This window comes from Saccopteryx leptura, chromosome X (assembly GCF_036850995.1).
Source record: "Saccopteryx leptura isolate mSacLep1 chromosome X, mSacLep1_pri_phased_curated, whole genome shotgun sequence".
NCBI lineage: Eukaryota > Metazoa > Chordata > Mammalia > Chiroptera > Emballonuridae > Saccopteryx > Saccopteryx leptura.
In genome coordinates, this window is record NC_089516.1 from 69,064,632 (window position 1) to 69,088,837 (window position 24,206).

Genomic DNA, 24,206 nt, shown 5'->3' on the forward strand with positions numbered 1-24,206 from the left:
TTTTTGGCGGGGGTTTGGTATCTTTCACTCAACCTAATAGCCTTGTTATCTATCTGAGCTCTTATGTGTGCCAGTAGTTTGTTCTTTTTAAATAGTAAGTAGCATTCTATTTTATGAATGTACCACAGCTTGTTTATCTGTTTGCTTCTTTCTTTTCTTTCCTTCTTTCTTTTTTTTTAAGCTTAGAGAGACAGAGAAAGGGTCAACGACAGACAGGCAAGAAGGGAGAGAAATGAGAAGCATCAATTCTTTGTTGCAGCACATAAGTTGTTCATTGATTGCTTTTTTATATGTGCCTTGAGCCCTTGAGCCAGGGGCTACAGCAGAGCAAGGGAAATCTTGCTCAAGCCAGCAACCTTGGACTCAAGCCAGAGACCTTGTGCTTCAAGCCAGTGACCTTTGGGCTCAAGCAAATGACCATAGGATCATGTCTATGATCCCATGCTCAAGCCAGCGACCCTGTGCTCAGGCCAGGAGAGCCTGCGCTCAAGCCAGATGAGCCTATGCTCAAGCCAGTGAACTCAGGATTTTGAACCTGGGTCCTCTGTGTCCCAGGCCAATGCTGTATCCACTTTGCCACTATCTGATCAAGACTCTATTTGCTTCTTTTTTTTTTCTATTTTTCTGAAGCTAGAAACGGGGAGAGAGACAGTCAGACAGACTTCCGCATGCGCCCTACCGGGATCCACCTGTCACGCCCACCAGGGGGCGATGCTCTGCCCACCAGGGGGCGATGCTCTGCCCCTCCGGGGCATTGCTCTGTTGTGACCAGAGCCACTCTAGTGCCTGGGGCAGAGGCCAAGGAGCCATCCCCAGCGCCCGGGCCATCTTTGCTCCAATGGAGCCTCGGCTGAGGGAGGGGAAGAGAGAGACAGAGAGGAAGGAGAGGGGGAGGAGTGGAGAAGCAGATGGGCACTTCTCCTGTGTGCCCTGGCCGGGAATTGAACCCGGGACTTCTGCGTGCCAGGCCGACGCTCTACCACTGAGCCGACCGGCCAGGGCTCTATTTGCTTCTTGATGACACTTATGTTCTTTAAAATGTTTGGGTTATTATCAATAAAGCTGCTATAAAAATTTAACTATACATTTTTGTGTAGACATATGCTCTCATTTCTCTTGTCAATATATTTAGTAGTAGAATGGGTGGGTTAAAGAGTAAGTGTATATTTACTTTCTTAAGAAACTACCAAATTGCTGCCTGACCGGGCAGTGGCACAGTGGATAGAGTGTCGGACTGGGACGCAGAGGCCCCAGTTTCAAAACCCCGAGGTCGCCTGTTTAGGCGTGGGCTCATCTGGTTTGAGCAAGGCTCACCAGCTTAAACCCAGGGTCTCTGGCTAGAGCAAGAGGTCACTTGGTCTGCTGTAGCCCCCGGGTCAAGGCACATATGAGAAAGCAATCACTGAGAAACTAAGGTGCTGCAACAAAGAATTGATGCTTCTCATCTCTCTCCCTTCCAGTCTATTCCTCTCTCTGTCACTCTCTCTGTCTCTGTCACAAAAAAAGAAACTACCAAATTTCCCTGGCCAGTTGGCTCAGCGGTAGAGCATCAGCCCACGTGTGGAAGTTCTGGTTTCAACTCCCAGCCAGGGCACACAGGAGAAGCATGCACCTGCTTCTCCACCCTTCTCTCTTTCCTTCCTCTTTATCTCTCTCTTCCCCTCCTGCAGCCAAGGCTCCACTGGAACAAGGTTGGTGCGGGCACTGAGGACGGCTCCATGGACTCCACCTCAGGCGCTAGAACAGATATGGCTGCAATGGAGCGATGCCCACTTGGCAAAGCATCGGACCCTGGTGGGCATGCCAGCTGTCTGACAGTCTCCCTGCTTCTATCTTCAGAAAAAAATACAAAAAAAAAAAAAAAGAAAAAAAGAAACTACCGAACTGGTTGTACTATTTTTCATTCCCACAAGCAATTCCGACACATTCTCACCAACACTTTGTATGGTCAGTCTTTTTATTTATTTATTTATTTTTAATGAATTAATTTATTCATTTTAGAGAGGAGAAAGAGTGTGAGAGAGAGAAAGAAAGGGGGGAGGAGCAGGAAGCATCCACTCCCATATGTACCTTGACTAGACAAGTGCAGGGTTCTGAAAGCGACCTCAGCATTCCAGGTCAAAGCTTTATCCACTGCACCACCACAGGTCAGGCATTATTTATTTTTAATTTATTGGGGTGACATTTGTTAATAAAATTGTATAGGTTTAAGTTGTACAATTCTATAATACACCATCTGTATATTCTACTGTGTTCACCACACAAAATCAAGTCTTTTTCATCACCATTTGTCCTACCCATATTCTTTTCTGCCTTCTCCCATCCCCTTTCCCTCTGGTAATCACCATAATGTTGTCTATGCCCATGAGTTTTTTCTTTTTAAAATGTTACTAATTGGTTAATTTGAGAGAGAGACATTGATCTGTTGTTCCACTTGGTTGATTCTTATATGTGCTCTAACTAAGGATTGAACTCACAAATTTGTCATATCCAGATGACACCAACCAGTTGAGCTATCTGGCCAGTGCTATGATTTTTTATTTTCTTAATTTGTTGATATTTTTCACTCAGCCCCCCATCTCACTTCCCCTCTGATAGCTGTCAGTCTGTTTTATGTAATTATAATCATTTCTATTTTATTTCTGAGTTTATTTTGTTTATTAGATTCCACATATAAATGAAATCATATGGTATTTGTCTTTCTCTGTCTGGTTTATTTCACTTAGCATAATAGTCTCCTGGTCCATCCATGCTGTCACAAAAGGTAGGATTTCTTTCTTTCTCACAGTCAACTAGTATTCCATTGTGTAAATATACCACAGCTTTTTTATCCCCTCATCTACTAATGGACACTTGGGCTGCTTCCAAATCTTAGTTATTGTATATATAATAATGCAATGGACATAAGAGTGCGTATATTCTTTCAAATCAATGTTTTGTGTTTCTTCAGATACATTTCTAGAAGTGAAATCACTGGATCATAAAGCATTCCCATTTTATATTGTTTGAGGAAACTCTATATTGCTTTCTGCAGTGGTTACACCAATCTGCAGTTGCACCAACAGTGCAGGAGGGTCCTTTTTCTCCACATCCTGACGACACTTCTTGTTTGTTGATTTATTTATGATAGTCATCATGACAAATGTGATGTAATACCTCATTGTGGTTTCAATTTGTATTTCTCTAATAGGTCTTTTTAAGGTTAGCATTTAAATTTGATGTATAGACATTTCTCATTAAATTTTCATTTATCCAATAAATAATGATGTAGAACATTTTCCATGTGATTTTTGTTATTTGTATATTTTCTTTGACAAAGATTTTGCTCAAAATTTTTATGTAATTATTGAAGTGAGCTGCTTGCATTTAATAGAGAGTTTTTGTTATTCATGCATTTTGAGTACAAGACTATTATCAGAAATATGATGCACCAATATTTTTCACAGTTTGTAGTTTAGCTTCATTGTCTTACTGGTATCTTATTTATTTATTTATTTATTTATTTATTTATTTATTTATTTATGTATTTTTTAGTGAGAGAGGCAGAGAGAGAGAGGGACAGATTGGTACAGACAGAGGAAAGGGAAAGAGATGAGAAGCATCAATTCTTCATTGTGGCTCCTTAGTCCCCTTAGTTGTTCACTGATTGCTTTCTCATATGTGCCTTGACCAGAGGTCTACAGCAGAGTAATTGACCCTTTGCTCAAGCCAGCAACCTTAAGCTCAAGCCAGTGATCAGGGGTCATGTCTATGATCCCATGATCAAACCAATGACCCTATACTCAAGCTGGTGAGCCTGTGCTCAAGCCAGAATAGTGCACATTCAAGTCTGAATTCTCAGGGTTTTGAACTGGATCTTCAGCATCCCAGGCTGATGCTCTGTCGACTGTGTCACCACCTGGTCAGGCTCCGGTATCTTTTTTTTTTATATCTTACATGACATCCTTCACTTATTTTATTTTTTACATATGATTTTGATTTGTGTTTACATAGATTCAAGTGTCCCACCGAATATATCTCCCTCCATCCCCTTATTCCCCTTGACCACCCCATGCCCCCTCCCTCCAATGCCTTTTCTCCTTCCCTCCAGAATTTGCTGTTCTGTTCTCTATAATACTGTGTTATGTATATATAATTTCATTAATATCTTTAGAGCAGAAAAACCTTAATTCTGATTAAAGTCCAATTTATCAATTTGTTCATTTTTGTATTGTGTCAGATATAAAAAAAAATGTTTTTCTAATCCAAAATCACAAACTGTGTTTTAAAAGCCTGTATTTTTCACTGAAAGATGAGTAGTTTCAGTTTTACATTTAGGTCTATGATCTATTTTGAATTAATTTTTGTATATGGATATCTATTTCTTTTGTATATAGATGTCTTATTGTTTCAACACCATCTTGAAGAGGCTTTCTTTTTCCTCTTACTTGTCTTTAATCCTTTGTTAATAACTTATTGTCAGTATATGTATGTATCTGTACAGGGCTCCTTTTTAAAAATTGAATTTGTTCATATCATTCTACTACTTAAATTCTGTTTTTGGCCTCCCATTGCTCTTACTATAAATGCCCTCCTCTTTAATCAGACACTGCATGATCTGGCATCTCTCTGATTTCATGTCACATACCACTTTCCTCCTGTTTTCTGAGCTCCACTCAAGCTCAAACTAGGTTTTACTCAAAGTTCCTTAAGTGCCAGGTAGTCCCTCCTTCCTTCTTTTGCATATGCTCTTTTTTTGCACCTAAAACAGTGGTTCATCCTTTGCTTCAATAATTTAATTGTTTATGCATACAGCACTTTCACAAAGACTTTCTGAACCACGTAGGCCAGTGAAACTTCTTCATAAACCTACTTTTTAATATATTTTAACAGTACCCAGTATTTTTCACTTGGAGGACTTCTCACAAATACAATTAACATTAATTGTTTATTTAATTATTTAATATGTGTCCTCACTGACTGTAAATTTGTCTCTGAGGGCAGAGGCCATGTTAATTTATTTTTCATTATCAAATCCTTAGGACTTAGCCTGGTGTGGCACCTGCTCATTTTTCAATATATATCTGTTTAACAAATGGATGAGTTCCATTTTCTCAGATTTAAAATTCTATTTCTAAATTGTAGGTTTAGCTTTGGGGGTTTGCAAAAACCCCTTCAGTTTCAACATGCTTAATGATATAGTAAAACTTTTATCCAGGTATGGGTAAAATAGAGAATAACTGTAGCTCATACTTTTAAGGAGTATTTACTGAGCATTTATTATTTGTAGGCTCTGTGCTAGGCACTGTGTATTTTACTGATGAATAAAACAATGTGGACTCTGTGTTTGGGGAGCTCATTCACAGTCTAGAATGGAGAGTGTAGAATCATTTAAATAACTACATTTTAGTTCAGCTTAAAATGAAGAGTGAGGCTTATAAATAAATCCTCAGGGTTCTTCCCTCTTATGATTTGTGGGTGTTTGTTGTTTTCTTCACATAGAAGATAATAAAGGACTACTTTCCATTCTCAAACTTTTTTCCTGCTGCTCAGCATTGGAGCCTCCATCTCATTTTATTCTTTTCCACAGCTTCAGCCTTAACTTCTCCTCTTAACACCCTCCTGTAGGCTATCTTTACCAGAATCAAAATTATTGGATTTTTTTTCTTAAAAAGATAACTGATAGCATTACTCCTTTGCTCAATAACTTTCAATTCCTTATGCCAGGGATTTCAAACACAAATTCCTCCTAAGTGACAAAACTGTGAGAGAACATGACCTAGTATTACAGAGACCAAAGGGTATGGTAGTGGAGCCTGTGGCCAGCTAAAGAACACATGCTTTATTGAAAGCGAACAGCCATCACTCAACTTCAACTGTATTTTGTCAGGCAAAAATGCTCTTTCAGCATTCCAGACTTTAATGTGAAATCTCCTAAAAACATAAACATATCTATGGACAAGAATTAATGCATGAGCTGCTAATCTGAAACATTTGGCCTTCAGGTTCAAGCCCATGTTCCACAGCTTAGCTTTTGAATCTATCATAGTTAGGCCCTAATCTCTCTCTGCAGCTCCTTCTTCCATCTTGTTCTCCTGTCAACCACCCACCTCTGCACTCACATCAGATTTCCTGGGCTCCCTTTAAGCATACCTTACTCTTTCAGACCTGCCTACCTTTGGGTCATAAAATTTGCTTCTCCCTTTCCTCATGACCAAATACAATTTATCATTCAAAATATAGCTCAAATATTGAGTTCTCTAGGAAGTGTTTCTGGATTTATTATTCTTAATTATATAACTCTTTATTCTTATCTCTTTTAAAAGGTATCACAAGCTGGCATATATACAGTGTGTCCATAAAGTCATGGTGCACTTTTGAACGGTCACAGGAAAGCAACAAAAGATGATAGAAATGTGAAATCTGCAGCAAATAAAAGGAAAACCCTCCCAGTTTCTGTAGGATGATGTGGCAGCATGTGCGCATGCGCAGATGATGAAGTACAACCATGTATACAGCGGAGCAGCCCATGGCCATGCCAGCCGAGATGTGGACGGTACATAGGAAAGTTTAGTGTGTGCTGTGGCTTGCTAAATTCAAATCCGTGACTAAAGTGCAACGTGAATATCGGCGCGTTTATAACGAAGCGCCACCACATAGGAATAACATTACTCAGTGGGATAAACAGTTGAAGGAAACCGGCAATTTGGTGGAGAAACCCCGTTCTGGTAGGTCATCAGTCAGTGATGAGTCTGTAGAGGCTATACGGGCTAGCTACCTAAGGAGCCCTAAAAAATCTGTGTGTGAGCCCACATCGAACTGCGCTGAATAGGTATGAAACTGGGAGAGTTTCATATATATATATATATGACATTTAAAATCTTACTCCTCCAACAGGCAGAATCATCCACTTTGTGCATTGCTATTCATTCATTTTTCACTTATTCAACAAATGCGTGCCACTCTTATTATGTACTAGACACTCTAATAAGAACTGGGACTAAGAGCTGTAAATGTTACATTAAAAAAATCTAGATGTAAGATGTTACATGTAAGCAGATTACAAAAGTGGTATGAGAAAGAGATATGTTTGTCCTCACCTGTGCTATTTGACGGTTACAACGATAATTCATTAAGAATCTACTGCCGTATGCTGGTATTATAAGACATTGATAATCACTTACTTTTGTATAAGAAACCAAGGGAGTAGGGGTTACTTCTATTTTGTAAAGGAAGAAGCTGAAACTCAGAAACATTCAGCAATTTTTCCAAGGTCAGACAGCTCACAGGAGGCAGTACCAGTACTATAGACCTCTATATTCTTTCACAGAGCAACTGACCTCAATTACTATGCTTCAGCTGTCTCCCTGGTGCTTTGGTGAGGTGGCTTGTCAATCCATAACATGTAGACCAAACATTTGATGAGCAGAGGCAGTATGGAATCTATGACACAGCAGGACATTTTATTATAGGCTTTGCAGTTACAATTGATAAAAAACAAACAAAAAACACTTTCCACTCTTATTTATGTGCAATGTGACCACTGAATAATCTTCTAGTTTGTACCTTTTATTACTTTTTTTATAAACTGGAGATTATGATAATTTTCTTCTTGACAATTTGTTGTAAAAATCAAAAATGAAAGAAGGCAAGTGAAATGTGTAATAAGAATTATGTGCCAAAATGTACATTGTTTGTAACGGTCCAACAGTAAGGAACTTATGGATGTTTGTTATTATTTTAATTTTTAAAATGACAATATTGAGGCAGATCTAGAACTTGAAGTCTACTCTGTTTGACAAAAAACAAAATGTCATACTGCCTCTCAAGCATTAGGCAACAGTTAATTACTGGTATTATCTATATAGTACTATTTACTTTTCAAAATACCTAAGGATATTTGACCCCAAGGTCAGGTGCTAGGGATAACATTTGGAATTCAAAGTTTAAACTGTACATTTAAAAGGTTTCAAAACATGTGAAGCAGAGGTCAGCAGTTGGAAATCATTTCAGCAAGACCCCTCTTTCTCCCCACCCACATCTCACCTTTCCCCATCAAAAAAAGCAGTATCTCATTAGACTCTAGAAATGCCCTTGGCAGCATTTGTTGCTGAAAAACACATTTGTAGATGACAACATACAAAGAATCTTGGCTCATATTTGTTTTGGCTTTGCCAGGTACTATAGAGAGAATCAATAGCTGCTAGAATGGAAAAAGACCATCAATCAGAAAACATATGTCAACCATGGATATTGGAGAATAGAATGTTCTGGGAAAATGAGAGTTAGGCCAAGTGATGCACCTGAGATCAAGTAGCATAGCCTCCTTCTAGAGTTCAAAGCTAGTGATTCAGTGAACCAGTGAATGACTGCCACCATATTCACGTTTATTCTGGATTAGCAAAAAGAGGAGGTGACTTTACCTTATCTCTGTGGTGTATCTGCAGATTCAGACCCTGACAGTAGTGACTTTTGCATTAGAAAATGTGGTTCACATAATATCTCAGTTTTCATAGTAACTTTTGGAGTTATGGAAAACATGCACAATTAGCTGCGTTATGCAAAAGAGGAACTTACCTTGTGAAACTAAAGTGACTTGGCCAAGGTCATTTAGCTATTCAGATGCAGAAAAAATATAAGGCTAGAATTTTCAGTTATATACCCCTTCAACAAGTGATCCTTATCCCCAAAGACGCATGTGATTTGCAGCTAACTGAAAACTTTAGTTATATCTAAAAACTGTGACAATTTCTCTGTAGTACAGTTTCTTGGCAGCTTCTGTGCATGGGTAACAGTGAAGTCCCAAGGGAGTAGAGTTGATGATGTGTTATAGGTGGAGTCTTACAATGGTTTACTACTGTATTCCTCTATAAATCTCTCCTTCCGAGAAGTATGACTTATTTCTCAAGTCCCTGAGCAAAGACTTCCCTCTTTAAGTTCCATTCTTACCCAGAACAGCTAATTCCTTAGAGTATCATGAATCAATCTGTGTACATCAAAACTTTAATTTTATCTGAGTTGAAATATAAATCAATGAAAAGAAAGGACATCATTCTCATCTACTTTTGAAAGAGTAAAGTTATTATACTTTACTAATGAATCACAAATAGTAATGTGATATTTATCAGTTAAAAATCGGTTGTTTTATTTAGAGAGATGATTCAAGTTTGTATACACTGAAATTATGAAGTATTGTTATCAAAGCCATCAAGCAAAGCAAACAGTATTTTCCAAGAGATCAAAACTGATTACATTATCATAGTTTGCAAAGACTACAAATTCTGGTTGTTTTCCATTCTGAATCAACTTAAAACTAAGACTAAAGCAGATTCAAATACAATGATCAAATATTAACTTATCAGTAATAACCACTTTGTCTCCTGTCCAACATTGCCATTCCTTAGTCACCTGTTATCCAATAGAAGCCTTGTATGTGCTATGTCAGTGTCTAAAAAACTTGTCTGAAAAGTTGTTAATGGCAGCCCCTTTCATAGATAGCAAACCAGGACAGAGATCTGGACACAAAGGTAATATAGTATTGCAAGACCACTTAGATTGTGAGGTCAGATTGAAACAAAAACACCTCGTGTACGAATGACTAGGTTGAACTTCTTTTATCAACCACAGCCTATGCAATGGACTATAATAACAGTTATATTTATTACACATTATTGTGTGTGAGCCATCCTTTTAAGAGCTTCACACAATTAACTCATTTGATGACAAGAGTACTTACACTGTACTCACTTACTCTTCTAACAAATTTGTGTAAATTAACCCATTTAATCCTTACAATTATACTATGAAAAAAAGTACTGTTATTACTCTTATTTTACAGATGAAGAAAGAAAAGCTCAGAAAATACAACAACTTGTCAAGTCTAATGCCTTACAACTAGTAAGTAATAGGGTCATGTTTGGAACCCCTGAAAACTGGATCTATAGCTTTATACTATCTTGAATAATAAATGGCATTGGCATATCACATGCATGGTCCTTTCTTGTTAGCAAAATTCCAGAAACTCTTAAAGAGTAACTGAACTTTTCTCATCAACTACCATGTGCTAGGCACACCCTCAAGAGTTCACAATAGAAAAAGAACCAAGCCTATTATTTTCAACATTAGTAGAATGAATGTATATTTCATTACAAATTAGTTCATATATGTTCAGCATTTTAGAATTTTTGAAACCCTCCTTCCCTATCTAATTCTAACAACAACTCTATGAGTTCATAAGAATCTATATTTACTTTTATTTCATAAATGAGAGAACTGAAATTCACAGAGTTTAAGTTGCTTGCTCAAGACTGCACAGTTTGGAAGTTACAGAGGGCAGATTAAAAGATTCAAACATCTCTGACTGTGCAAACTGTGCTCTCTTAACTACTGCATGCAATGAATGCCTCATCAACTTTAGACTCAGAATGAATATGCTCAAATGGTGTAACAGTGTCTTTAGGCTTATAAATTCTGTCAATATGGTGATTAGAAAAAAAATATTTCGGTTTTGTTTTTATTTTAAGATGGCATCTGTATCAGTAAGAATCACTGGTATAAAATCAAGGCTCCCCATCTTGGGCTAAGACAACAAAGTTCATGAATAATCCAAAATCATATCACCTTGATAGGTGTTCTAGCTCTGATATTAATTTTTGATAAGTTTTTGTCTTGCTTTGTGCCTAAGTTTCTATTTGTCTCTTAACCATGAAAATAGCATCTACCCTACAAGTTGTCACTAAAAATTTATATAGGATCATAATAATGATATAAATAAAAACAGAAATACTTGTACAATGGTAGGATTGTGTGAGGATAAAAGTTCAATAATGACTTGATTTTGCTTTGATAAGTATCAGGCTTTAGTAAGTAGCAGTTATGGTTAGAAGTAATTGAAATAGAGTTGAGCTTACAAAGGCAAAAAGAGAAAGTGAATAATTTAGCTTACAGAACTATTTATAATGAAGTTTATAAGGATATCTCACAGAACCAGAATTCTTCTGGGATCTAGAAAAAAAGAGAAAGGGACTTTGTGCTTTCAGGACTCTTTCTCTCTCCATCATTTTTATTTTTGTGACAGAGACAGAGACAGAGAGAGAGACAGATAGGGACAGACAGGCAGGAAAGGAGATAGATGAGAAGCATCAATTCTTCGTTGTGGCTCCTTAGTCTCCTTAGTTGTCCATTGATTGCTTTTTCATATGTGCCTTGACCAGGGGGCTACACCAGAGCTAGTGACCCCTTGCTCAAGCTGGTGACCTTGGGCTCAAGCCAGTGACCTTGGGCTTCAAGCCAGTGATTTGGGCTCAAAACAGTGACATTGGGGTCATGTCTATGATCGCACACTCAAGCCAGATGAGCCCACGCTCAAGCCAGTGACCTTGTGCTCAAGCTGGTGAGCACCCGCTCAAGCTGGATGAGCCCGCACTCAAGCTGACGACCTCAGGGGTTTGAATCTGGGTCCTCCGTGTCCCAGTCTGATGCTCTATCCACCTTGCTACTGCCTGGTCAGGCTCTCCCTCTATCATTTCTGTTTCTCTTGGAATGTTTTCTTCTTCTCCTCTCTATGAAGACCACTTTCTCCAATCTAAGTCCACACAGGAGAATATGGCCACTGATAATACCTCTGTAGTTGAAGTTAGGAGCCAACCTGGCTGGAATCTCTTGGTTCAAAAGCACAAATAAAAACTGTCCAAGCTTGGATCACATGCCCTTCTTTGGGTCAATTAATTGTTACCAGGGAGTAAGATTACATTGTAAGAACATAGTAACTCTCAGGAACCATATGAATGGGGTAAACCCTTCTGGAAAAAGTGAAGAACAGTTTCCTTCAAAGGGGGTTTCTGGAAAGAAAATCAAATAACTGTGCTTCTTCTATGTAGACAAGATAATATACATGTCTGCCAACTAACACAGCCCGAGGACCTTACTAGTGAGATTTGGAGATGGGTTTCTCTGAATGTATAAACAGATCTGTGTCTTCCCCTAATTCTAACAATGGTTCATAAAAGAGCTATGCTTTTAGGTTACTAAAAAGAATTTCTGGGGATATCAGCCATTACTTCTTCAACCTCTAGAAGGATAGATAAAAGACTAGGGTTCTAAGAAACATACTTTGAGAAGTCTTTTATCTCTGACATTTTATGGTTTTATTACTGGTAAGTTTTCTGTAGTTGGTCCAGTCTTCAACCACCTGGTATGCTTTCAGAGAAACCTGAGCTTTACTGATATACTTTACATTTCTACCATTTGTAGTCTATTTTTTGTCGTAGGCCCAATTTAATGCCCCTTTCCTTAGAAGTGGTCATTCATGGAGTCTTTATAGTCACTGGCATGTTGATATGAATGAGTTGACCACATCATTTATTCAGAGAAGATTGACTTAGAAGAGGAAGTAAAAGTTGAAAAGGCAGTGGGTATATGAGCTTCAAGGGAAGGTAGAAGTTGAGTACAAGAAGTAATGAATAGTAAGCATGAAGACAAGGGTTTTCTCTTCACTACTATAGCTAGCCAGACAACCTTGGCTGTACGAAGTGCCTGTACTTCCAGCAGCTAGATGTTTATGTTAATGACATTCTCATATTCAGTCCAGTGTGGCCAGCCTTCTCTTCAGTAAACTGAGAATATGCTTTTTAGTGTTTACAGTTAGCAACTCACAGTTTTTAGCCACTCTTGGTATCAAAGAGTATCACCACAACTAACAATTTTATCAGCACAATAATTTACAGTTGACAAGAATCCTTCCATGTATTTTATCTAATCTGATTTTCACAACTTTCTGATAAAGGCTGTCTGGCAATGACTATCATCCCACTGAGCAAACTGAGGCTCAGAGGAATTAAATATTATAGGAACACAGTTAAAATATGTCACAAAGCCCTGGTCTATACACTCAACAAAATTAAAGTTGTTGTTTGATTTGTCTACTGCACTTTCTCAGGTTCCTAGCACTGAGTCTGACACTTAAGAGGAACTCAACTGCAATTTGTTAAATGAATTTTCTTCACTTGGGTCCATATTTTCTTTAACTCTCAAACATAAAATGTATAATGCCAGGAAAATAAACAACAACTGATATTTAAGGAACACTCCAGGCCTTATATATACATATTTTATTTAATACTCATGAGAATTCTGCAAAGTAAGGGTTATTTATTTATTTTTTATTCTCAGAAAAGTAAAAGTTCTAATGATTAGGAAGTGACAGGGCTAGGATCTGAACCTAAGAATCTTGATTTCACAGCCAAGGCTGTCTCCATATAGAACTATAATATCAGGTATCCTCATTTTTTAGAGTCAGAGTATAGGGAAGATGAACCCATGCAAGTCACTGAAGAGATTAAAGTGCTGGACAAAGAGGAAGATGATAATTAGTGTTGCTGGCTAATTCTGTAAACCTTTATTTATTTTTCTTAATAAAAATGTTTATTTTTCCCATAACTCATTTCCTTCAAGAAGCTTACTTTAAGTGTGAGGACGAAAAGTGCCTAAAGCGCCCATTTGCTGATTCAGGTCTTCCTGAACTTCTAATAAGCTCATAACACTATAAGAGGAAAGAGAGTTTTTAGTTTGTATATTTTCTTTAGTTGGCTTTCTTGGGCAAGGGTTATGTCTTTAACTGGTTTATTGAAATGACCATCACTCAGTGATAAAACTCAGCAATTATTAAATCAAATAATTTACTGTGCAGTAGAATAACAACAACAATGATACTTTTAATCATTGCTGTTTGTACTTTAATTTACAGTTTGTAAAGATCTGTCACTCCCAGTAACTTATTTCAGAGCTTTAGTCTCCCACTCTTATACCTCTTTATCACCTTCATTCAATCTGCAAAACCAGCTGGGTTTTCATTTATCACATTGTGTTCAAAGGTGTTTTTTTTTTTTTTTTTTTTTTTTTTTACTGCTGGTGCAAACCAGTGATATCAAAACCTGGTGTTGCAACATCTTAGGAAGATTTTGTTCCTGTCATTTCTTCTCCTTGCAATGTACTTCTTCCTCCCTCTTTTCTCTTGATCAAAATCTTATTTATCTTTGAAGGCTCAGGTCAAACCTCACCTTTCCTTCAAAGTTTTCCAGGTCTACCCCAACCAGCAGGGCTCTTGTCTTTCCAAGAAATCCTGATTCAGTCCTATGATTCACTTGAAACTTAACAAAGCATGATTAATGTAATTAATTTCATTAATATTTCAAAATATGGCATGTTGCACATATATTCAGGAAACAGTTGATGCCCTCCTAAATATTTGTTGTGACAGAGAGAGAGAGAGAGAGAGAGAGAGAGAGAAAGAGACAGATAGGGACCGACTGACAGGAAGAGAGAGTGATGAGAAACATCAATTCTTCGTTTCATTGTGGCACCTTGGTTGTTCATTGATTGCTTTCTCATACGTGCTTTGATGTGGGAGCAAGGGCTACGGCAGAGCAAGTGACTCCTTACTCAAGCCAGCAACCTTGGGCTCAAACCAGTGAGCCCGAGCTTAACTCAGTGACCATGGGGTTTTAAACCTGGGTCCTCTGAGTTCCAATTTAGTACTTTATCCTCTGTGCCACTGCCTGGTCAGGCTCATCCTTGTGAACTTGAATGATTCTTTTACTTCACAATATTTTTCAATTTTTTCATTTGTAAAAAGAGGCAAGAAGTAACTTCCCTATACAGTGCCTGGCAGGTAGCAGATCCTTAATAAACATTTTGGGAAATAGGGAATCAATATTTATTTCATAGGGTGAGTGAGGCTATCAAAAGAAATCATATATTCACAAGTTCTGTGCCAACTATCTCCATAAAGAAAGTAACCAGAGATCACAATTGCACAAATGAAGAAAAGTTTATATGGCAGACTATTAACCAAGTTGCTTACAAACTCCAGGGAGATAAAACCAATACACAAACATAGCAAAAAAAAAAAAAAAAACTAGATGGGTAAGAATAGTATAAAAATAATTGATAATTATATGGGATATGAGCTGACTAGAGTAGAGAGGAAGGCTCATCATAAAGAAAAGTTTGAACGGGTATGGATGATGATGTGGATGGGGTACAGGGTATGAAAAGAAATATGTGTATAAAGAAATAGGTGTGTAGAGAAAGACAAGATGGCGCTGGAGTAGGCGGACATACCAACATTCACCTCCCAAAACCAAAGTGGATTACAAACTAATTTTAAGAACTATCATCTGGAAAAACCAACTTTGGACTAAACTAAGAGGAATCTTCAACCAAGGAACACTGAAGAAGCCACACTGAGACTGGTGGAACAGCGGAAACATGGAGAGGACTGCCCAGCTCCCCGGAGCGAACAGCAGCTGGAAGAGACTCGCATGGCGGGAAGTGAGTTTAGCAGAGAGGGGAGGGTCCTGAGTCCCAGGAACAAAGCCCCAGTCTGTAGCCCCAGAGCCTAGAAGAGGCATATGGACAGTATTTAGCTGGAAACAAGTCAGGATACTGTTTGTGAGAAAGAGACTGATTTCTCAGACACAGAATTATTCTTAAAGGGACCACACAGAAAACCTCTCTCACAACAACTCATCCGGGGCTTGGGAGGATGGGGAGAGAGGAGATTACTGGAGTAGCAGGAAGAGAGTGTAGTCTAGAAGGCACAGGGAGACAGCCACCCTAACCCCTGGGATGAGTCATTCCTCAAATCTGAAGTGAATATTTCCCCTGGAAACAGCAATACCAGCAAAGGGAAGCAGGACAGCAGTCAAACAAGCTCTCCTGTGGCACTAAGAGCAGAGTCGCTTAGAAGGAGGGAGCTTTCAGGACTACAGTAGTGAGTGTTAGGGTCTGAGCTGCAGCACCCACACCCCACAAGGCTGAGGGCTCACTGGAGAACGGGCGTCAGTGGGACGCGGAAGCATGGTTCTGTCGGCAAGGGCGGAAGCCGGCTGGCCACCACTGGGCCCAGGTGTGAGCTCAGTCTTGCCCATCTGGGGAGGAGGGGAAGTGCAAAAGCGGTCAAGCCCAGCTGCTGTTTTAGGGTTAAAGGTTCTTAAGATATCTGTTAAATCGAGTTGATCTAATATGTCCTTAAATATGCTTTTTCTTAAATTGGAAATGGGAAGGCAGTCAGACAGACTCCCACATGCGCCCAACCGGGATCCACCTGGCATGCCCACCAGGGGGCGATGCTCTGCCCGTTTGGGGCATTGCTCTGTTGCAACCAGAGCCATTCTAGCGCCTGAGACAGAGGCCACAGAGCCATCCTCAGCACCCAGGCCAACTTTGCTCCAATGGAGCTTTGGCTGCAGGAGGGGAAGGGAGAGACAGAGATGAAGGAGAGGGGGAGGGGTGGAGAAGCAGATAGGCGTTTCTCCTCTGTGCCCTGGCCGGGAATCAAATCCAGGACTCCTGCACACTAGGCCAATGCTCTACCACTGAGCCAACCGGCCAGGGCCAAAGTCTGCTTTATATATTTAGGTGCTCCTATATTAGGTGCATAGATATTTATAACGGTTATATCTTCCTGTTGGATTGCTCACTTTATCATTATGTAGTGACTTTCTTTATCTCTTAGTATAGTCTTTGTTTTAAAGTCCATTTTGTCTGATAAAAGTATTGCTACCACAGCTTTTTTTTCATTTCCATTTGCATGCAATATTTTTTTCCATCCTGTTATCTTCAGTCTATGTGCATCTTTTGTTTTAAGGTGTGTCTCTTATAGATAGCATATGTATGGATCCTGTTTTCTTATCCATGCAGCTACCTTATGTCTTTTGGTTGGATCATTTAATCCATTTACATTTAAGGTTATTATTGATATTTAATTTTTATTGCCATTTTATTCTTTAAAACTCTATTCCTCTTTTGCTATATTCTTTTTCTCCTTTGATCTGTTTACAACAAGCCCCTTTGCATTTCTTGCAGCCTTGGTTTGGTTGTAGTGAATTCCTTGAGTTTTTTTGTCTGGAAAGCTTTTTATTTCTTCTTCAATTTTAAGCGATAGCCTTGCTGGATAAAGTAGTCTTGGTTGTAAGCTCTTGTTCTGCATTATTTTAATATTTTGTGCCATTCCACACCCTCTCCAACATTTGCTATTACTTGTCTTGTTAATAATAGCTATTCTAACAGGTGTGAGGTGGTGTCTCATTGCAGTTTTGATTTGCATTTCTCTAATAACTAATGAAGATGAGCATCTTTTTATATATCTGTTTGCCATTTGTATTTCTTCCTGGGAGAAGTGCCTGTTCATGTCCTCTTCCCATTTTTTTAGTGGATTGATTGTTTGTTTGTTTGTTGTTGAGTTGGCTGTGGGTTTGTCATAGATGGCCTTTATCATGTTGAGGTATGTTCCCTGTATTCCCACTTTGAAGAGAGTTTGGATCATGAATGGGTGCTGGATTTTATCAAATGCTTTTTCTGCATCTATTTGAAATTCTCATGTGGTTTTTCTCCTTCCTTTTGTTTATGTGATGAATCATATTGATTGATTTGCAAATATTGTACCAGCCTTGCCTCTCAAGAATAAATCCCACTTGATCATGGTGTATGATTTTTTCATATATTGCTGGATCCAGTTTGCTATTATCTTGTTGAGGATTTTAGCATCTAAATTCATCTGGGATATTGTCCTATAATTTTCTTTCTTTGTGTTGTCTTTGCCTGGTTTTGAAATCAGAATTATACTCACTTCATAAAAGGAGCTTGGGAGTCTTCCTTCCTCTTGAACTTTTTGAAATAGCTTGAGAAGGATAGAAGTTAGATCTTCTTTGAATATTTGGTAGAATTCACTTGTGAAGCCATTGGGCCCAAAACTTTTCTTTTTTGGGAGTTTTTTGATAACTGTTTCAATCTCATTTTTTGTAATTGGTCTGTTTAGGTTTTCTGACTCATCCAGACTAATTTTTGGAAGACTATATGTTTCAAGGAATTTGTACATTTCATCTAGGTTGTCTACTTTTTGGCATACAGTTCTTCATAGTATTTTCTTACAATATTTTGTATTTCTGTTGTGTCAGTTGTTATTTCTTCATTCTCATTTCTAATTTTATTTATTTGTGTCCTCTCTGTTTTTCTTCTTGGTGAGTCTAGTTAAAGGTTCATCGATCTTCTTTACCTTTGCATAGAACCAGCTCCTGGTTTCATTGATCCTCTGTATTGTTTATTTAGCATCTATGTCATTTATTTCCACTCTGATCTTTATTATTTCTTTCCTTCTATTACCTCTGGGCTATACTTTATGTTCTTTTTCTAGTTCTTTTAGATGCAGGGCCAAGTTGTTTATTTTAGCTTTTTCTAGCTTCTTGAAGTATGCCTGTAATGCTATGAACTTCCCTCTCAGGACTGCTTTTGCTGTGTCTCATGAATTTTGAGTTGATGTATACTTGTTATCATTTGTTTCTAGGAAATTTTTAATTTTTTCTTTGATCTCATTGTTTACCCATTAATTATTTAATAACATGCTATTTAGTTTCCAAGTGTTTGAGTATTTTTCAGTTTTTCTGTTGTGATTGATTTCTAGTTTTATTGCATTGTGATCAGAGAAAGTGCTCAATATTTCAATCCTCTTAAATTTGTTGAAACCGCTCTTGTGCCCTAACATGTGGTCTATCCTAGAGAATGTACCATGAGCACTTGAATAGAATGTATATTCTGCTGCTTTAGGGTGAAAGGTTCTGAAGATATCTATTAAATTGAGTTGATCGAGTATGTCCTTTAATTCCTTTCTCTGTTAATATTCTTTCTTGAGGATCTATCTAGTGATGTCAATGGGGTATTGAAATCCCCTACTATTAAAAGGTTGTGTTAATTTTAGTACAGGGAGACAAACTGTAGTCAAGTTTCATTCTTTTGCATGTGGCTTTCCAGTTTTCCCAGCACCATTTATTGAAGAGGCTTTCTTTTCTCCATTGTGTGTTCTTGGCCCCTTTATCAAAAATTATTTGACTATATATATGTGGTTTTATTTCTGGACTTTCTATTCTGTTCCATTGGTCTGAGTGTCTACTTTTCTGCCAATACCATGCTGTTTTGATTGTCGTGGCCCTGTAATATAGTTTGAAGTCAGGTATTGTAATGCCCCCAGCTTCATTCTTTTTCTTTAGAGTTTGACTCCAATGGCAAGAGAAGTGAAGGCAAAAATTAATGAATAGGACTACATCAGACTAAGAAGTTTTTGCTCAGCAAGAGAAACTGATAACAAAATAAACAGAAAGCCAACTAAATGGGAAATGATATTTTCAAACAACAGCTCAGATAAGGGCCTAATATCCAAAATATACAAAGAACTCATAAAACTCAACAACAAACAAACAAACAATCCAATAAAAGGTTGCTGTGGATCTCACACTTTAAATCCACCAAAGTCTGCTTTATATATTTAGGTGCTCCTATATTAGGTTCGTAGATATTTATAACGGTTATATCTTCCTGTTGGATTGCTTCCTTTATCATTATGTAGTGACCTTTTTTATCTCTTACTATAGTCTTTGTTTGAAGTCCATTTTGTCTGATATAAGTATTGCTACCCCAGCTTTTTTTTTCATTTCAATTTGCATGAAATATTTTTTTCCATCCTGTTATCTTCAGTCTATGTGCATCTTTTGTTTTAAGGTGTGTCTTTTGTAGACAGCATATGTATGGGTCTTGTTTTCTTAACCATGCAGCTATTCTATGTGTTTTGATCGATCATTTAATTCATTTACATTTAAGGTTTTTATTGATATTTAATTTTTATTGCCATTTTATTCTTTAAAACTCTATTCCTCTTTTGCTCTATTCTTTTTCTCCTTTGATCTGTTTACAACAGGCCCCTTAGCATTTCTTGCAGCCTTGGTTTGGTTGTAGTGAATTCACTGAGTTCTTTTTTTTTTTGTCTGGAAAGCTTTTTATTTCTTCTTCAATTTTAAATGATACCTCGCTGTATAATGTAGTCTCGGTTGTAGGCTCTTGTTCTGCATTACTTTGAATATTTCTTCCAGTTCCCTTCTGGACTCAAGTGTTTCTGTTGAGAAGTCGGAAGTCATCCTTATGGGGGCTCCTTTGTAGGTGATAGTCTTTTTTTCTCTAGCAGCTTTTATTATTTTCTCTTTATCACTTAGCTTTGTTATTTTAATTATGATGTGTCTTGGTGTTTATTTTGTTGGGTTTCTCTTTATTAGAGTTCTCTGTGCTTCTTGAACATGTGAGATGTTTACCTGCCTTAATTGAGGGAAGTTTTCAACTGTGATATGATTAAACAAATTCTCTATCCCCTCTTCTTTCTCTTATTCTTTAGGAACCCCGATGATGTGGATGTTATTTCTCTTCATGTTGTCACAGAGCTCTCTTAGAGTTTCCTCAGACATTTTGAGTCTCTTTTCTTTTTTCGGCTCTGCTTCTGTGCCTTTACTTATTTTTTCCTCTAACTCATTTATTTGATTCTCAGCTTCTTCCATCCTGCTTTTAATTTCTTCCATTGTGTTCTTCATTTCTGATATTGTATTTGTCATTTCTGACTGATTCTTTTTTATTATTTCAATGTCCTTTTTTATATTTGCTATCTCTTTATTTAGGTGTTTGTAATGACCATCTATTGTTGTTCTAATATCTTTGAGCATTCTAACAATCATTATTTTAAACTCTGCATTGAGTAATTTGGTTATATCTGATTCATTCAGATTCTTTTCTGGGGATTTCTCTTGATTCATTTGTGTTGCATTTCTCTGCCTTCTCATTCTCTCTGTGTAAAAGAAGTTTTTGTCCACTGGAGTCCACTGGGTTTGTCCTCTGTGTTCCCTAGATGTGGTCTGTCTGTAGGCCCGCCACTCCCTCTGTTGTTGCTGCCTAGGGCTTTTGGGTAAGGGTGTTGTTGTGGTCTCCTGCTCTCTTTTATTGGAGTGGCTGTAATCATGTGCTTGGGTGTACAAGCCCCAGTGGCCTTGGCCTTTGCCCCACCCTTGTGGGTGGCATTATGCTCAGGCCTGAGGGCAGGGGTGAGCACCTTTGCTCAGCTGCATGTCTCCACTTGATTCCGGGCTTTTGCCCCACCCTTGTTGGAGGAGCTTGCTTGTGGGAGGGCTACAAGCTTTAGCCCCAGTGGCTGGGTGGGTCTGTGCCCATGCTGAGTAGTGGGACTCTGCCTGTTTTGGGCTTTTCACTCCACCCTCGTGGGAGAAGCCAGCTTCCAAGTCAGGCCAGAAGCCTGGGTTCCCTGAGCAGGGCAAGGCTGTGCTCCCATGCCCTTGCTCAAGGGCGGGTCTCCACCCCTTCCAGGGCTCCTGCCCTTCCCTCTAAGGCTGTATTACAGACGGCCTGCAGTTTGGCTTGACCACTTTTGCACGCTCTCTCCTTCCCAGCTGGGCAAGACTGAGCTCATACCTGGGCCTCAGTGTAGCCAGCTGGCTTCCGCCCTTGCCGAAAGAACCATGCTTCCATGTCCCACTGCTGCCTGCCCTCTGGCGAGCCCTCAGCCGTGTGGATGGGGGCGCTGCAGCTTAGACCCTACGACTCACTACTGTAGTCCCAAAATCTTCCTCCTTCTAAGCGACTTTACTCTGAGTGCCAATGGAGAGCTTGTTTGGCTGGTGTCCTGCTTCCCTTTGCTGGTATTACTGTTTCCAGGGGAAATATTCACTTCAGATTTGGGGAGTGACTCGTCACAGAGGTTAGGGTGTCTGTCTCTCAAAATGTTTCTCCCTGTGCCTCCTAGATTACAATCTTTTCTGCTACATTGGTCCTCTCCTTTCTCCCTGTCCCCTGGAGCCCAGGGTGAGTGGTTGTGAGAGAGGTGTTTTGTGCAGTCTCTTTAAGAAGAATCCTGGCTCTGAGAAATCAGTCTCTTTCTCACAAACAGTATCCTAACTTGTTTCCAGCTAAATACTGTCCATAAGCCTTTTCTAGACTCTGGGGCTGCAGGCTAGGGTTTTGTTCTGGGGACTCAGGACCCTATTCTTTCTGCTAAACTCACTTCCTGCCACATGAGCCTCTCTCGGCTGCCGTTCACTCCGGGGAGCTGGGAAGCCCTCTCTGCATTTCTGCTTTTCCTACCAGTCTCAGTGTGACTTCTTCAGTGTTATTTGGTTGAAGAGTCCTTTTAGTTTAGTCCAAAGTTGGTTTTTCCAGATGATGATTCTTAAATTAGTTTGTAATTCACATTGGTTCTGGGAGGTGGAATTTGGTATATCCGCCTACTCCATCGCCATCTTGTCTCTCTATTTTATTCTTGATTCAAATGCTTTTCCTTGTGTCATTTTGTGGGTTCTTGCCTCATTTTTTTGTCACTTTGTCACTCCACCTTCAAACTCAGGCACTCGTTCTATGTAGTTTTTGTTCTATTTAGCACAATAGAATTTTCATTTTTTCACTATATTTTCTCAAAAAAAATTTTTAATTTTTTTTAATTTTTCTTTTTTTATCAACTCTTATTAGTGTTATTAACAATACTACTCTCAAATGCCATCAATGAAAAAGAAATCAAATATCATGGATACAAAAGACAGAGATGTAACTCAGCCAGATGAGGAAGAACCTGTAGAAAAAAATTTCAATAGCTTGTAATCCTTGGAGTTAAATTACAGAGAGTTTAAAATTGAAGTTTTAAAAATACTCAGGGATATACAAAAAGCAAAGAATGGCAATTTAGGGAGCTGAAAAACAATTCATTTAACAGAAAGAATACATCATCAAGGAAATTGAAACTATGAAAACGAATCAAACAGAGATGAAAAACTCAATTGATGAACTGAAAAACTAGGAAACAAGCTTAGCTAATAGAACAGACAAGATAGAATAATTAGTGACATAGAAGACAGGCAACTAGAGGCACTACTGAGATAAGAGGAGACAGACTCACGAATTAAGAAAAAATAGAGAAAGCCCTACACGAAGTGTCTGACTCCATCAAAAAGAGCAACATAAGAATAATAGGTATATCAGAAGGAGAAGAGAGAGAAAATGGAATAGAGAACATATTCAAACAAATAATTGACAAGAAATTCCCAAGCCTGTGGAAAGAATTAGAGCCTTGAATTCAAGAAGCAAACAGAACACCGAGTTATCTTATCCCTAATAAACCTACTCCAAGGCACATCATAATGACATTGGCACAAACTAATGACAAAGAAAAAATTCTCAAGGCAGTCAGGGAAAAGAAGAATACAACATATAAAGGAAGGCCCATTAGATTATCAACAGATTTCTCAGCAGAAACTCTACAAGCTGGAAGAAAGAGAACCCCAATATTTAAAGATCTGAAAGAGAGGAACTTTCAGCCAAGAATACTATACCCATCAAAGCTATTCTTCAAATACAAAGGAGAAATAAAAACATTCACAGATACGGAAAAGATGAGAAAATTTATCATCAGAAAACCCCCACTTCAGGAAATACTAATAAAACAAAAAGCTGGTTCTTTGAAAGGATCAACAAAATTGATAAACCCTTGGCAAGACTCACTAAGGAAAAAAGAGAAAGGACTCATATAAACAAAATCCAAAATGAAAGAGGAGAAATCACCACAGATACCATAGAAATACAAAGAATTATTGTAGAATACTATGAAAAACTATATGCCTTCAAATTTAACAACCTAGAAGAAATGGGTAAATTCCTATAATAATACAATCTTCCTAGACTGAGCCATGAAGAAGCAGAAAGCCTAAACAGACCCATAAGCTGGGAGGAAATAGGAACAACTATCAAAAACCTCCGCAAAAAATAAAAGTCCAAGGCCAGATGTCTATACTAGTGAATTCTATCAAACATTAAAAAAGACTTGGTTACTCTTCTACTCAAAGTCTTCCAAAAAATTGAAGAAGAAGCAATACTTCCAAACACATTTTATGAGGCCAACACAACCTTCATACCAAAATCTGGCAAGGACAACACAAAGAAAGAAAACTACAAACCAGTATCTCTAATGAATACAGATGCTAAAATACTAAACAAAATACTAGCAAATCGAATACAACACATTAAAAAATAATTCATCATGATTTAGTGGAATTCATTTCAGAATCACAAGGATGGTTCAAAATATGTAAAATGGTTAACGTAATACACCATATCAACAAAACAAAGAACAAAAATCATATGATCCTATCAATAGATGCAGAAAAGGCATTCAATAAAATACAACACCATTTTATGTTTAAAACACTCAACAAAATGGGTATAGAAGGAAAATATCTCAACATAATAAAGGCCATTTATGATAAACCATCTGCTAACATCATATTAAATGGCATAAAACTGAGGCTTTTTTTTCCCTAAAATCAGGAACAAGACAGGTTGTCCACTCTCTCCACTCT